The following is a 13,066-nucleotide window of genomic DNA, read 5'->3' as shown; positions in this document are numbered from 1 at the left end:
CGCCTAGACGCACAAAACACTACACCTTTCCATGCCGTTCTTCCAACCGCAGAAGCTACAGAAACGGAAACACAAGATCGGGGCCTACCACGCACCTTCAAGCCTGGGCCTCGAGGAAATCCTATGCGGACACCTGGCGAGACATACCAGCTGGACATCCCTGACATACCGGAGCACACCACGGCCATGGGACGCCGCTCCCAAAGACACCAAGGTACCAGAGACGGAGATATAGGGGCCATGTTCCAAAAGCCCGCCCAAACCCGGCCGGTTTCCACGGCAGTAACACCGGAGCATATTCAGGTGCCCCCCCATACCCAGCAGTGCCCAGACCGTCCAGGGAGCCCCCACAGGCACCAACCAGGTATGGCACCCAGGGCAGCAGGGCAGGGATCCAACCTCCAGGGGCACTCTCCAATGCAGCTGCCTGAACAGCCACACACTCTGGCACCACAGAGCCAAGACACACCGGGAGAAACCCTCCTGTAACACAGCAGGACAGGGCTCAGTCTCTACCACAGCCCAGACCTGCCTCACCCAGAAACCCACAAACAATGCAGTCACCACTATTGGAGATGGAGGACGATTCAGCCCCTACCACTAAAAGGAGAGAAAGGATAGGGGGCACTATTACAAATAAATAGTAATAGTGTTATAAATAAAACAGTGTTAAATACTAGTAAGAGCATAGTGAGTATACAAACATAAGTGATGAAAGCAATTAAAAACTAAAAATAAAATAATTAATGTGTTAGTGCTGAAAATGAGTATACTCACTAATGCAGATGACTGTGCTCACTGGAAAAAATAATAAAAGTGACTTGACTAATGATAAACTCCTCCTTAATATACACACCTGTGGCCACCTCTAAAGGAGACTCTGAAGCTGGGGGGGCCTGGACTAATTATTTAGTTTTAACACTGTTTTTAATTGCTTTCATCACTTATGTTTGTATACTCACTATGCTCTTACTAGTATTTAACACGGTTTTATTTATAAAACTATTACTATTTATTTGTCTCCCACATTGTAGTGTAGGACCCACCAATAATGGGGTACTTTGAAAGTAGTGGTGGGCTTAACAACATATGGCCATATGGTGGAACCAAATCCCCATATTTATACTCAGTTAGGCATTTTAGTAGCCTTCTTTGTTTTTTGTATTTTGTAGTCTGTGTGCGCTGCACTATTTATTTTCCCTACCACTAAAAGGGACCTGAAAATCCTGTTGGCAGACATCCACAAACTCCTAGCAGCAGATTCAGCTGTCCTCAAGACAGAATTAAACAAAGTCACAGAAAGAGTGAGCACCACAGAGAATGAGGTGGTGTCGGTTCACACTCACATGAACAAGATGGGAGAAGCCATTAAACAATTACAACACCAGCAAACTTACCTATCAATTAAAATGTCCACCATTGAAGACCGACAACGACGCTCACACATCAAAATCCGGAGCATCCCCATGACAATAACAACCGAAGAACTGCCACAATATATCAGGCGCCTGCTTAACACTGTGCTTCCACACACAGTGGTCAAGAAAATAAACATAGATGGCATATACCGCCTGCCGGGATCGCCCCACATGAAGAACAAAGCAGCCAGAGACGTCATTCTCAGATGCGTCTCAGTGCAAGATAAGCTCCACATAATGGCAAGCCTGAAAGACAAGACACCACTAAAGTTTGAAGACTCTTCACTGACGTTTTTTCAGGACCTCTCGAAAGCCACCCTCTTATGGCGCAAAACCTACGGACCACTTACTACACAACTCCGATCAGCAGGTATCGCCTACAGATGGGGCGCCAACAGGACCCTAGAAGTACCCCATGAGGGAACTACCCACGTATTGACCTCAGTGGAGGAAGCATCTCCTCTCCTAGCCACCCTGGGACTGCTTCACCCGACGACTACGCAACAGAGAAACCCGTCTGAAGCGACGTGGGACCCAAAAGGTGCATATGTCTCACAGAAAGATCTTTGTCACGAATATATGAAAATGTGATTTGATGTACCAAAACGAAAATAAAGAATAAAAAAAGAAACATAGAAACATAGAATGTGACGGCAGAGAAGAACCATTCGGCCGATCTAGTCTGCCCAATTTTCTAAATACTTTCAATAGTCCTTGGTCTTATCTTATAGCGAGGTTAGTCTTGTGCATATCTAATGCATGCTTAAACTCCTTCACTGTGTTTACCTCTACCACTTCAGCTGGAAGGCTATTCCACGTGTCCACTACCCTCTCAGTAAAGTAATACTTCCTGATATTATTTTTAAACCTTTGTCCCTGTAATTTAAGACTATGTCCTCTTGTTGTGGTAGCTTTTCCTCTTTTAAATATAGTCTCCTCCTTTACTGTGTTGATTCCCTTTATGTATTTAAATGTTTCTATCATACTCCCCCTGTCTCCTCTTTCCTCCAAGCTATACATGTTACGATCCTTTAACCTTTCCTGGTAAGTTTTATCCTGCAATCCATGAACCAGTTTAGTAGCCCTTCTCTGAACTCTCTCTAAAGTATCAATATCCTTCTGGAGATACGGTCTCCAGTACTGCGTACAATACTCCAAGTGAGGTCTCCCGAGTGTTCTATATAATGGCATGAGCACTTCCCTCTTTCTACTGCTAATACCTCTCCTTATACAACCAAATGATGTCATTAACTAAATATTTATGATCAATTTAAAGTAAAACAGGACATCACATAAAAGAAGGTTAAATGCCACGGGTGATTTTTAATGTTTTATTCAAAGGTGTGATCTCCTGAGAAGTAACAGTTCTCCTTTAAAGATAGAGCTCTTTGAGAGACCCCATCCCATCAGAGCTTATCTCTAACCTTTCCATTAGGTCCCCTGGTTTAGTCAATATACTTAAGTTTATACTCTCTCCAACTGTTTATCTGAATATCTGTCCCAAGCACAAAGAAGCAGTGTTTGCGTTGTTTAGAGTTAGACAAAAGACCGAATAGGCAGAACGTTTCCTTCTATCCGTTGTCCAATGGTAGACCGCTAAAGAGCACTTTGAATTGTATCAACCAATATATAAATATATATCTAGATAAGGACTTGCCTAATTTGTGGTTCTATAGTACATCCAAGCAGCATGACCAACCCTTAATTACAATCAGTTGATTCCATGAAGGTTTTGGAATATTTGATCTGATCTGATTTGATCTGATCTGTGCGCACAAAGAGCTTATCCCATCAAAGAAGCTTTTGAATTTTTTTCATTGTTATTTTTCACACTTTATTAAGCACACCGAGCCGGCCTTCAGCCATTCCACAATGTTTACAATCAATAGCTAGATTATTAGCATGGAATCTGAAAGCTTGCTCTATACAGCAATAATAACTAGTCACAGCCAACAAATGGCAAATAAATTATATTAAAAAAAAAATACATAACGGAATCATTTCACACTCTGCCCGTTTTCCAATGCAATTATTATTATATTGGATGGATAAAGAGTGATGCTTAGACCTTTCTAAAAAAAAAAAAAAAAGGTCACGGAGAGGGCAAATCTTTACACTGACTGCACTCATTTATGCCGATTGATTTATTGATTTTGGGATAATGTATGTGTCCTAACTATGAGCTCCTGAATGTTTCAATGCTAAATATTAAAGATATATTAAATACCTTTAAAATATTAAAAAAAAAAAAATATTCACTGTGTGGTTAATGCAAGACATAAAAAGATTAATAATAGGGGGCGTGGCCTGACAGCTCACCGAGAAAGTCGCATGACAGTCTAGCTCCGTGAGACACCGACCCTGCACAGCAATTAGACAAGCAGTGGGTACCCCAAAACTTCACACCGACACACTGAAGTGCCCGGGTACAACATGGCATCAAGATCAGCCAAAAGACCGAAACACAAACAGCCTGCATTACAAGTTTCGGCACTGACGCCACCACGCGCACAGGCCCAAGATGGCGCCGGCGCGCAGTACTCACCCTCCGCATACTCGGACCGCAGCGATCTTACCTCCATCTCGGAACCGGCAGCAACACCTGCAACCGACCTTTCCATCCACAAAATGCTGCAAACCTTGAAAGCATCTCTCCAAGCTGACATGATGAAAATGTCGCGAGACATCAAAACGGAAATCCAAGCGCTCGGAGACAGGACGGCGCATCTTGAAGACAAGACAGAGGAAATCATCTCTGCTCATAACACGTTGGCAGCTGCCTATACAGAACTAGGAGCCAAATTGGACTCCCTCACGAACAAGGGACAGGCGCAGCAATATTCGCCTCCGCGGTATTCCCGAAGAGGTTCTACCCCAGGACCTTCCCTCCTACGCTGCACGCCTATTCCAAGCATTGGTCCCCGACTTGACACAGCAGGAGTGCCTAATTGATCGTATACACCGCCTGCCAAAACCTAAATCTCTTCCGGCTTCAGTCCCAAGAGATACCATTGCAAAACTCCATTACTATACCAGCAAAGATAGAGTAATGAGAGCCGCAAGGATCACGAAGGCACTACCGGAAGAATTTGCAAGCGTTCACCTCTTCACTGATCTCTCGGCCGCAACCCTGCTGAAACGAAAAGAACTGGCAAGCATCACTAAATCCCTGAGAGACGCCAACGTCCTTTACAGGTGGGGATTTCCAACACGCTTAACCATCCGCCGCAACGGTGCAGACCATCACATCACTACAATGGAGGAAGGAATGAAGCTTCTGAAAGAATGGGACATCAATTTATCGCAACTTCCCGAACCAACTGTCCCAGCGAAATCGCAAAGATCAAGGTCCCCGAGAAAAATAACGTCAGACTGGAACATGGTGGCTGCAGATAAGTGAAATGAACAGACTCTATACCTTTTACTACAATTGAGCACACTAGCCCAACAGCCTTCTCTGTATGGGTCAGGGACTGTACACCCTCTTTCCGCCCTACAGCTCTGCATTACACTGAGTACCAGTTATAAGTATTCCATAAGCTGTATTTTTTACTGATTATTACACAGCCGCTGTGGTTGAGCCTTGCTGCCATGCCTGGGCCCTTGACCTGGGCCTAGTCATGGCAGTGACGCATTGGGAGTGGGGGGAGGGACCTCCTTGTGTTCATATGTTTTGCTGATGGGTACTGTTTATCTCAGTTAGTGCATACAATATGTCCCACCCCTACACGTTCTGCCTTCCTATAGCTCCACATTACATTGTGTACCGGCTATGCATTCTCCTTGTGTTATACCTATTACAACTTAACGACCAACCGCTGAGGCTAAGCCTTGCTGCCATGCCGGGGCCCCCAACTTGGGCCCGGCCATGGCGGCGACGCACTGGGTGGGACAGGGAGCGATCCCCTTACAATCTCTATGTCTCACTGGGATATATTATATATTTTAATGCGTATACACACTGTGTTCCACCCCTGCACCCTCTGCCCTACAGCTTCGCATCACACTGTGTACTGGTTGGACGTTTCCCCTATGTTGTGTCTATCACCATCTCATGTGCAGCCGTTGTGGCTGAGCTCTGCTGCCATGCCGGGTCCTCAAACTGGGCCCGAGCAATGCGGTGATGTGCTAAATGTGATGGGGAGAGATATCTCTATGGTCTCTAGGTTTCACAGAGATGTATTGTCTGTTTTAATGTGGATATGCGTTGTGCCTTGTTGCCACGCCGGGGCCCCCGACCGGGGCCCAGACGTGGCGATGACGCACTGGACATGGGGAGGCGAGGTCCTCCTACGAGCTCTGTGTTTCATGGGAATATAGTGTATGTTTTAAGGTGTATATGCATTGTGCTCCGCCCCCTAATTCTTTCACCCTACAGCTCCACGCCCCACTAGGCACGTTTGATGTCCTGACAGTCCATGTAACACTCTCCCCACTAGACTGTGACCATATAAGGGAGCGGATAAGTGATCATATCAGTGTAAAGAACCACAAACAAAATTAAAGTTACCCCTAATTATCGCACACACCAGGGTTGTTAGACTTCTCAACTCTCGTCACCCCACTAGGCTCAACAGAGCCTTTTCGTTACCGCCCACGCCCGAGGGCAACATGATCGGCGGTTTTTTGTACATAGTTCTCTGTACCTATTTGTTTCAACACTCTATGTGTTTCTGCTACCCTTCTTCCTACTCCCCCCCCCCAAACAAATGATACAAAGTGTCAAAAAAACACTTCAACCACATAATACGTTAATATCCAAGGTCCTCCGCACTTTGGACAGCACATATCCTGTGCCACATCTGCATCTGCATAATATCCATGCAGGACACTCTAATACAGGTGCTACAACCCCCCAGAAGGGGAGCTTGCTCCCACCACTGCCCGACACAGCAACTGCTCCCATATCATCACCATGACACTCACGATTCTATCTCTGAACACGAAAGGCCTAAACTCGCCACATAAGCGTAGACTGGCGCTTGAAGAAGCAAAAAAACACAAAGCCCAAATCGCCTTCTACCAAGAGACCCATTTTAAATGGGGCGCACGTCCCAAATTCTGCTCCAGCGCATTCCCCCACGATTTCCATTCATGTTACAAGAAAAAGAAACGAGGTGTGTCTATTTTGATAGGAAAAGGGGTAGCCTTCTCATTAATTAAGAAAACGGGTGATAAAAATGGCAGATACTTGCTACTCCAATGTTATATAAACAATGACCCATACACGCTTATTAATATTTATGGCCCACATACTAATCAGGTTGAATTTATGGACAAAATCTTTGCCCTAGCGAACGCAAACAGATTCGGAACTACTGTCATAGGGGGCGATACTAATTTCCTCCTGGACAGTTTTCTGGACTCCTCATCCACTATTAAGCTACCCAGCGCATCAGCACGTAAATCACACAAAACGGCGTCGTCACTCTGTAATCACATTCTTCAACACAACTTTCTAGACCCCTGGAGAGTCCTCCATCCGCTAGAAAGGGATTATACCTTTCATTCCCTAGCACACAACACATATACCAGAATCGATAGATTCTTAATCCCAACAACGCTAATGCACGCAGTTCAGGAGACAAATATAGGTCTTATAACCTGGTCAGACCATGCCCCAATTACCCTCACTTTGAAGGAACAATGCTCTGCAGTGGGCAAAGGGTCATGGAGAATGAATGACTCCCTGTTGAGAGACCCGAAAATTGTAGACCAACTCAAGGTAGACCTCAACGAATACTTCAAGACGAATCTGACCCCAGATATGGACATGACTACGGTTTGGCTGGCGCACAAGGCAGTAATTCGGGGTCTCCTGATTAGAGCGGGTAGTCACGCTAAAAAACAAAGACTTAAAGACTACTCTACCTTAATTACCCAGATTACAGACCTCACACACAAAAATAAAGCGCATCCCACGCAAACATTACGCCACGAACTCTCTATACTACATACCAAACTCAAAACCCTGGAACAAGCCAAAACTACCTACATGCTTCAACGCTATAAACATAATTTTTTCTCACAAGGGAACAAAGCGGGTGCGCTATTAGCTGCACGACTTAAAGCACGCACAGCCCACTCCAGAATAGCGTACATCGTCACAGCAACAAATCAGAAACTCACAAATCCCCAAAACATAGTTGATGCTTTTGCAAGCTACTATAGCAAACTCTACAACCTCAGGGAAGACCCCACGATTACACCACCATCCACACAGGACATCCTCAATTTTCTAGCACAAACCAATTTACCCAAACTATCCCCAGAAAACATAGCTTCTCTCGCTGCACCATTTACCACCCAAGAAATAGACCGTACAATTAAGCAGCTCCCAAAACATAAAGCACCGGGCCCAGATGGCTATACCAACTTGTACTACCAAACCTTTGCCCCGATTCTATCGCCACACCTATCCACACTCTTTAACAACTGCTATTCACAAGGAACCTTGCCCCCAGAAATGCTAACAGCCCACATCTCCACTCTCCCAAAACCAGGCAAACCTCAAACGCAATGCCAGAACTTTAGACCTATATCTCTACTGAATGTAGATGTCAAACTGTATGCCAAACTCCTAGCCAACAGGATGTCTGCCATCCTCCCCACATTAATACACAACGACCAGTCAGGCTTTGTCAAAACAAGACAAGGCTCGGACAATACCAGAAAAATCTTGAATATCTTGTCCCACGCACATACCAGTGGGAGCACAGGCCTTCTCTTAGCATTAGATGCAGAGAAGGCCTTTGACAGGCTTAACTGGGACTACATGCAACAGGTCTTACAGGCGTTTGGCTTTACCACACCTATAATTTCAGGCATTATGGCATTGTACAACGCCCCAACAGCTCGGGTTTCCAATGCAGGCTTCCTTTCCACCCCGTTCAAAATAACCAACGGCACACGCCAAGGGTGCCCTTTGTCCCCGCTCCTATTTGTTCTATCTTTGGAACCGCTGGCACATATAATTAGACGACAATCTGAAATTAAAGGCATAACGGTGGGCAGGTCGGAACATAAGTTGTCCATGTTCGCGGACGATATTCTTTTAACGTTAAGCGAAGTACCCACATCTCTGCCCACCCTGATGTCACTCCTGAAACACTATGGCAATCTGACATACTATAAATTGAACCAAACAAAAACTCAAGCACTACCCATAGGCCTTACTAAACATCTTACTCAGAGACTCAATAACACTTATAACTTAGACTGGAGGTCAGACTATGTCACATATCTGGGAGTCAAAATCGCGCCCACAACTGAGCAATTATTCCGATACAATTATAAACCACTCCTAAACCTATGCAAATCTGAATGCCTACGGTGGAAACGAGTTAAGCTAACTTGGCTGGGCAGGATCAACACAGTAAAAATGGTCCTCCTTCCCAAAATACTATACGTTTTCCGTCTCTTACACCTACGGGCCACGCCTATGTTTTTTAAATCACTTCAAAAGGTGTTGTCCTCTTACGTCTGGGACGCTCACAGACCCAGAATATCCCAACGCTTCCTCCAGAACCACCAAACAGAGGGGGGAGTAGGCCTGCCTGACATACATACATATTATAAAGCGGCCGTCCTAGAAACAGCACTGAAATTACATACACCCAAAGGGGTATATCAATGGGTCGATATGGAGGCTGATCAATTCACTGCCATATCCTTAGTAAATACGCTATGGACACCTAAGCCACTACGCCCTAAAGACGTAACAACTTTCCCAACCACCTCACTAACCCTGCATCACTGGGACATGGTACGCCAAAAACAAACCACACCTCACAAATATCATCCTCATTCTCCGCTAACGGCCCTGAAAGCGGTATCACCTTGGCTCTCGCTGAACTCATGGGCCAAATTGGGAGTAACCACACTAGAACAAGTCCTTCTCCCGAACTGTATCAAACCCTTTGCAGTGTTACAAAGGGAATTCCACCTGCCCAACTCCTCAGTATTTCTATATATGCAACTCAAAAGCGTCATTACCACCCATGTTGCACATGGAGCCATAGTACACGAACCAGGCCAGCAGGAACTAGAGGCTTTATATGACAGATGCTGGCGAACCCCAACAAAGCCCAAGTCCCTTACCGCCTGCTACAAAACCATTCTACGAACCTCACCACCTCCAACCCCTACGTTTGTAACACAGTGGATAGCGGAGTGTGTAACGATATCCAATAGGGAGATACTAGCTTCTCTAAATGCACTTAGAGGGCTGACACAGTGTTATTCCCATTTCGAAGCGCACAAAAAACTGGTGTACAGGTGGTACCTAACTCCACAAAGGCTTCATAAAATGTATAAGACAGTCCCCTCACACTGCTGGAGATGTGGATCCGAAAGCGGCACGATGACCCACATTTGGTGGTCGTGCCAACGCATCCGACCACTATGGAGAGATGCGCAAAATATATTGAGAACTATAGGCATCACCACACCACTCCTAGATATACATACAGGTATATTTTTAATGTATCCCAACCCCGTATCAAAACGAGTAAAGATTATCATGGCCATCGTAACATTGGCGGTGAGAAATCTCATTGCGACACACTGGAAACTACCGCAATGCCCTTCCAAAACTCTCCTAATGGCAAAAATCCATCAATATTATACCCATGAGTGTCTGTCCGCCCAAACAGCAGCTCTTAAGACGAGACTCTTAAACACTTGGGCTCCTTGGGTAGTTTTTTGGGAAGGAAAGGCCATGAACCTGCCCTCTCAAACCCATCGAGCAGTCCTCTCCAATCCCCAACTCATACAATCTCTGCACCCAAACTAGGGTAACAAAGAGATTACCATAACGAGGGATTGAAAAGACGGTACCATATTTGGCACTGCCTCACGCAGCATGTAAACCTATCTCCGTGCCACGCCACCTATGACAAGAGGCGCGGTGATCTGGTAAAAAGGTGGCGAATAATGATTCATGTTATAACTACTTACTTGAACCAATGTCAAGAACGTTACAACCCACTATCAAGATGGCACAATTTAGATTGCATTGTGAACGGTGCTGCTGAGCAACATACTCCACACCATTATAGAGCGCACCCCCGCTTACCCTATGACACATAAAAGTTCTGAGTGCGAAACACCACACAAGCCTCATGCTATGAAATGATACCCCAACCAGCACATAAGGTACCAAGGTATAGGATAAGTTTCGCTTATCACCACATAATATATAGCTACCACGTACTATTTCATACTCATAATGTACAGCAATAAGTCGATGGTCCAACACATTTTAAGTATATTATGCTTTGTATACTGCATACTGTATGTACCATTCTATGCTTCATCCATGTATTACGTTAAACTGAGTGGCTTCCCGCTACATTCCATATGATGTTGTATCATTGTTTATCCCTGTATCCCTACCCCAACCCCGCCTTCTTCTTTCTGTACCCCTCCCCATTCCATTGATAAAACTTATCAATAAAAACCTTGAATTTAAAAAGATTAATAATATATATATATATAAATTCACTGCTGGTTTTAACTGTTCCTTCTAAACGACTTGCATGTGAAACTCCAAACTGTAGAGAATTAGAAATTTTACATTTTAATAAAAAAAATGCATTCTCCAAACATCCTAGGCAGAATTAACTTTGTAAAAAAATGTTACTTTCAAGAATAAATAACAATAAAGAGGAATAAAAATAATTATATAAATGTAAGCAATGGACATGCGGAAACATACTTAACAAAACTCTATAGCGTTATGAATGCAAAAATGTATTGCTAATGATTTCGATTTAGCCTACCTATTTAGGTGTACGTCACCCCTGTGAGGGCTTAAAAGGTGAGTTTTACTTACCTTTAAACCAGTGCTCCTCGACTCTCTCATCAAGGCACACTTAACAATCTAGGATTTAGGGATTACCCAGGTTGGTCTAAGGCAGGGATAGGCATCCTTTGGCACTCCAGATGTTGTGGACTACATCTCCCATAATGCGCTTACATCCATAATGCTGGCAAAGCATCATGGGAGGTCTAGTCCAAAACATCTGGAGTGCCGAAGGTTTCCTAAGTCTGGTCTAAGGTGTGCTTTGAGGAGAGGGTTGAGGAGCACTGCTTTACTGCCTCACCGCGACTGCCCTGCTTCCTGTCTGAGATCATCAAGATTGAAGTTTAGGCATGATGTGTCTAGATGTGTGACAATCACAATAGTGTCATATCTACTAAACGACAATGTTTTACATTGCGGAATTAAAACAAAAGAGCCACTGCAGCTAGAACTCTTCATTCAGATGAAGAGGTCTCGGTACCTTTAGTTAACCATTAATTAACCATTAGTTAAAAATAGGTAACAGGAAATAGTATAGAAGTGGCGCTAAAGGATCAAATCGGTGGATGGTGCAGCCAAAACCAAGTATATCACCACTAAGTATACTTAAGAAATCATGTACAACCAAAAAAAAGTTTAAGCGCACACACACACCAGACAGGAGTGATTACCTGAAATATGGCAAATAGGTATCTCCTCCTTTATACACAATGATTAGATTCACTAATGGAAAATCCCTATACAGAAAATATAAACACAGAAAGGGACATAGTGCAACCTGTATATTATATATAATACAAAGGGAAATTTTGAGATGGAATCACTCACACTTTTATGAGCCGTTTAGAAGTAGGCTCAGGACTTATGCAGCTTTCATGTCACTTAAATGGGACATGCCCATTTCCTTAAATCCTCAGGCCGGTTCCCCTTAGGTCTCAATGATCATCAAATTGGAGTCAGGAGTCAGGAGCCAGGAGCCAGGAGCCAGGAGCCAGGAGTATCAGGATAAGTAATTTATTTTAACAAATAGTTAAAAGATAAGTAGTAAAAAGCAATATTGCACACACAACGCGTTTCAACCAACTGTTTGTGGTCTTCCAGGAAGAGCACCTGAGGAAGACCACAAACAGTTGGTTGAAACGCGTTGTGTGTGCAATATTGCTTTTTACTACTTATCTTTTAACTATTTGTTAAAATAAATTACTCATCCTGATACTCCTGGCTCCTGGCTCCTGACTCCTGACTCCAATTTGATGATCATTGAGACCTAAGGGGAACCGGCCTGAGGATTTAAGGAAATGGGCATGTCCCATTTAAGTGACATGAAAGCTGCATAAGTCCTGAGCCTACTTCTAAACGGCTCATAAAAGTGTGAGTGATTCCATCTCAAAATTTCCCTTTGTACTATATATAATATACAGGTTGCACTATGTCCCTTTCTGTGTTTATATTTTCTGTATAGGGATTTTCCATTAGTGAATCTAATCATTGTGTATAAAGGAGGAGATACCTATTTGCCATATTTCAGGTAATCACTCCTGTCTGGTGTGTGTGTGCGCTTAAACTTTTTTTTGGTTGTATTAGTTAAAAATAACCTATTCTTAAAATACAGCTTTTTTGATGAAACATTAAACACATAAGGTAATTGGATGTGTTTGTTTTCCCTCTGGCACTGAAATGATAGACTGTACAAGTGTTGAAGTTAGTGATGATAGTATGAATGTCTTATTTTAGATCGAGTGCACTTCATTTTTTTAAATTCGTTTTATAGAGTATTTCTTTGAACTTAACAAGTATCCTTATTATTTAACACAAATAATGAACACCTTTACTACAATGCCAA

General features: G+C 43.7%; 1 protein-coding gene across 1 annotated transcript in view; it reads right to left on the bottom strand.

Moving 5' to 3' along the window:
- TRPC6 (transient receptor potential cation channel subfamily C member 6) overlaps positions 1 to 13,066 on the bottom strand; it is a 180,141-nt gene that overhangs the window by 42,946 nt on the left and 124,129 nt on the right. The window lies entirely within an intron of this gene.

This window comes from Pelobates fuscus, chromosome 1 (genome assembly GCF_036172605.1).
Source record: "Pelobates fuscus isolate aPelFus1 chromosome 1, aPelFus1.pri, whole genome shotgun sequence".
NCBI lineage: Eukaryota > Metazoa > Chordata > Amphibia > Anura > Pelobatidae > Pelobates > Pelobates fuscus.
This window is presented reverse-complemented; position numbering and strand designations above follow the sequence as displayed.